We start from the raw sequence: 4,311 nt of genomic DNA on the forward strand, positions 1-4,311 counted from the left end.
AAAAAAAAAAAAAAAAAAAAAAAAAAGCCTATGAAGCTGTGTTTACAAAATTCTAAAGGAAAAAATGTAGACAACGTGTTGCTTATGAATATTGAAAAAAGACATTTATAGATATTCTCCGATTTCTAAAGTAGAAGAGCCATTCACTCTGGGGGTAAGGGTTACTCAAGGTAGTTCCATTAAGTAAAATATGATACGGAATAAAGATCTCCTGAAAAGGGAAAACACTGTTTGTATAAAAACTAATGGCAGGTGCTATAAATTCCTTGTATTTTAATCTCTAATACGTAGTCAGTCTTCATTTTCACACTATTTTTGTCTTTTATTCCTTAATTGGCCTTACCAGGTTTCATTTTTAGTTTTCTTTTAAAAACCTACTTTTGACTTTTTGATCTTCTCTGTATCTCTGATTTCATTAAATTGTGCTCTAATTTTTTCCAATTATCCATTTATTTGGGTTTATTCTATTGCATTTTTTTCTAACTTATAAAGGATTCATTTAGTTTTCAGGAGTTTTTTCCTTAATCAAGTATAGGATGATTTAAAAGAATTAAAATTTTAATTATTTTATATTAAGAAGCAATCTGTGATAAACAAAATGTGGCATACCCATACACTGGAATAAAATTATAATATGGATGAATAAGCCTCAAACAAGGTGCTAGGTGAAAAAAGGACAGAAACAAAAGACCACTTACTATGTAAGTCCATTTATATACAGTGTACTGAAAAGGCAAATCTACGGACAGAATAAAGTACGTTAGTGGTTTCCTGGGGTGAGTGAAAATGAAAATAACTGCAAATGGGCAACATATTTCCTTTTGTGTTAAGGGAAATATTCTAAAAGTAGATTGTGGTGATGTTGCATAATTCTGTGAATATAATAAAAATAGGCAAACTGTACACTTAAAGTGGGTGAATTGTAAGATATGTAAATTATATCTCAAAAAATCTGTTTACAAAATAAGTACTCTATGCCTATTGGTAAATATTTGTAATGTTTTAGGATGATCTGGCCTAACAGACCCAGCCTTGTAATTCTAATTTAAGATGTATTATTGAATAGCTGATTTGGACTTGTAATTCTACGGTGAAATTTTACTAAGTTTGCATCCGGTATTAAGAATACTCACAAAACTTAAGAATGTCTTATAATTTTAAATTATTAGATTGACAAGATTTATTTAAATATCTAGGAAGGTTTTATTAAATCAATATTTACAGAGAAAATATAAAATTTTAATTTATACATACAGATTTAAATGTTTTAAGAAATTAAGACATTTATTAAAAGTTTGTTAAAATTTGTTACAGAATAAGATTTGTATTTAGAGAGAACTAGTTTTAAATGTATAAATTTAAATAAAGTGAACATTTAAAAATTAGAAATCAAAGTAACTATGAATTATCTTTTCTATTCACAAAGCCATCATAAAGAATATTATTTTTAAAATCTCACATTTAATAAAAATCAAGTGTTTAAATAGAGCTAGCAGTGTGGGGATACAGGGATAATGTTTAAAAGTATGCCCTGCTGTTAAGATATTCATAATTCTAGTCAAGGAGTCAAAATCAACATGCTTTCCCACTATCACACATATACTCCAATTTTTTATTTCTTGCCCTAAGACTAACTGCCTACTTCATATTATCATCAAAATCTCCTGAATACCTAAAAATGCCTAAATCAACATCATTTTACTCCTTTCCTTCAATCCATGATTGAGAAATCATGGATTCCTCCTATATTCTGTATTACTTACCAGGAAAACGTCATCACGAACACTTTCCTGAGTAACACAAGATACTCAGGTTAGGCACCTCAGTCACAATTCCATTCTTTCCATAAATCACCAAGTATTTCTGGTCACTGAGTCCTAGTCATTTTACTTCAAAAAGATTCCTCCTGGCTGGGCGCGGTGACTCATGCCTGTAATCACAGCACTTTGGGAAGCTGAGGTGGGCGGATCACAAGGTCAGGAGATCGAGACCATCCTGGCCAACATGGTGAAACCCCATCTCTACTAAAATACAAAAATTAGCCGGTGCATGCCTGTAGTCCCAGCTACTGGGAGATTGAGGCAGAAGAATCACTTGAACCCAGGATGTAGAGGTTGCAGTGAGCTGAGATTGTGCCACTGTACTCCAGCCTGGGCAACGGAGCAAAAAGAAGAAAAAAGATTCCTCCCCATCTAGTGTCTCTTTTCCATCCCTAAATTCAGGTTTTCACTATTTCTTACCTTAAAAATTATAATAAATGTCGTTCATGTTGATAATAATGGCAGTTATCATTAAGTGAACCCTTATTTGGTATCAGGCAAGCACTAAAGCAGGTGCTTCATGCCCATAACAAAATCTTCAGAAGAACACTGTAAAACAAGTTCTGTTACCACCTGGTACATGTGAAAAAAAAAAAAAAAATCTAAAAATCAAAGCAGTTAATTTGTTCCCAACTGCAAAGGCCAGCACCTAGATTTAAAACCATGCCTGTGACTCTAAAGTCCAGGCTCTTTTCACTTCATCGCACTTAATTTTTTTTTTTTTCCCTGAGACAGAGTCTCGCTCTGTCCCCCAGGCTGAAGTGCAGTGGCCTGATCTCAGCTCACTGCAACATCCACCTCCTGGGTGGGTTTAAGCAATTCTCTTGCCTCAGCCTCTCTAGTAGCTAGGATTAGAGGCATGCACCACCATGCCCGGTTAATTTTTGTATTTTTGGTAGAGATGGGGTTTCGCCATGTTGGCCAGGCATGTCTTGAACTTCTGACCCCGTGATTTGCTTGCCTCAGCCTCCCAAAGTGCTGGGATTACAGGCGTGAACCACTTCGTCCAGTCGACACTACCTATTAATAACATCTATTAATTTGTAATTTATCTTTATATTCGCCTACACCACCATCTCTACCACCAGAATCCACCCTTCATGCTGCTGCTAAATATCATCCTTTCTACATTTTAAAAACATTTTAGGGCTTTCCACTGACAATATTGAAGACTTCCAATTTCTGAATGCCATGCATGATCGTTATAGGGTCTGATCCCAAATTACCTTTTCAGTCTTCCCTGCTACCATATTCTGTATACATACACTATGCTCTGGCCACACTGATCAATCACAATGTGCACTGTCAATGCTTCCATGCCATTTGAGCACAATATGTCCTCTGCCTATAATGTTCTTCCTGCAACCCTCAATCTAATTCTGAGGTATCCCCTATCTTACCCCATAGGCCCCAGGCAAACAGGCAAAGCTAATAACATCCTCATCAGTACTCAAGTTGTACTATTTTATAAACTACACCCTTTTGTGGTATTTAATCCATTAGATTTTGACCTAATAAATGTTTATTCACCTTTTAACATCGGCCTATTCTTTAAACTACCATTCTCAGGTAAGAGCTTAAGAAATATTTGTTGGATTCTAATTCCTACATCATTATAATTACCTGAGAGGTTGGAGACTTTATGAGGACTGTTTTGTGTGTCAGGCATGCTGACGACTTGAAGAAACAGAAATAAAGTAAACAAAACAGAAGGGTAATAGATATCTGACCAAAAAAAGATGGCTTTCTGCTCCAGCTCAAGTAAATTCTCTTGTATCTATGGACTAAAATCAGAACATAATTAAGGGCTCTCTTTGCTGGCCCACGAACAGAGGGCAGCAAACTTTTTTTGTGGAAAGCTGTAATAATAGCAAAGATAGAAATAAAATAAGAAAGTTAAAGTCCTGAAAAACAGTGGTATTCATACATTAAGGAGGGAAAAGAAAGACACACCGAATAGTTAGAACATTATCAGAATATAGTATTACATACATAATGCCATAAATGAGATTCAAAGTTATTAAATAAGTTACCAAAATCACAAAGGTAGGGAGTAGCTAGGTCAGAATCACAAAGGTAGTGAGTAGCTGGTCAGATTAATTTAAGTCTTTGGAAATCCAAGGGCAGTTTTGTTTCATTTTTTCTAATATATCAAACTGTCTAGGTTAATTATGCTTAGAAAGAAACCATTTAAATGCAAATCTGAGGCTGATTAGGAATGAGTCAATTGCATCAGTTCACAATCCTTAGGCCACAATCCCTTAGAAGATCTCAGTCATAGGCCGGGCGCGGTGGCTCAAGCCTGTAATCCCAGCACTTTGGGAGGCCGAGGCGGGTGGATCACGAGGTCAAGAGGTCGAGACCATCTTGGTCAACATGGTGAAACTCCGTCTCTACTAAAAATACAAAAAATTAGCTGGGCATGGTGGTGCGTGCCTGTAATCCCAGCTACTCAGGAGGCTGAGGCAGAAGAATTGCCTGAACCCAGGAG

At 35.7% G+C, this 4,311-nt stretch overlaps 2 protein-coding genes across 13 annotated transcripts in view; one reads left to right on the top strand and one right to left on the bottom strand.

Annotated features, from left to right (window-relative positions):
* Positions 1-1,061, top strand: part of LOC108285521 (40S ribosomal protein S3a-like) — a 20,938-nt gene extending 19,877 nt beyond the window's left edge. Inside the window, exon 4 of the mRNA XM_037729359.1 lies at positions 1,051-1,061. The gene's annotated coding sequence lies outside the window, so the exon portion shown is untranslated. The remainder of the gene's footprint in view (positions 1-1,050) is intronic.
* The window catches only part of LCOR (ligand dependent nuclear receptor corepressor), a 152,489-nt gene that overhangs the window by 88,570 nt on the left and 59,608 nt on the right, over positions 1-4,311 (bottom strand). The gene's annotated exons all lie outside the window — the stretch shown is intronic.

The sequence above is a fragment of the Cebus imitator genome, unplaced genomic scaffold, assembly GCF_001604975.1.
Source record: "Cebus imitator isolate Cc_AM_T3 unplaced genomic scaffold, Cebus_imitator-1.0 Scaffold299, whole genome shotgun sequence".
Lineage (NCBI taxonomy): Eukaryota > Metazoa > Chordata > Mammalia > Primates > Cebidae > Cebus > Cebus imitator.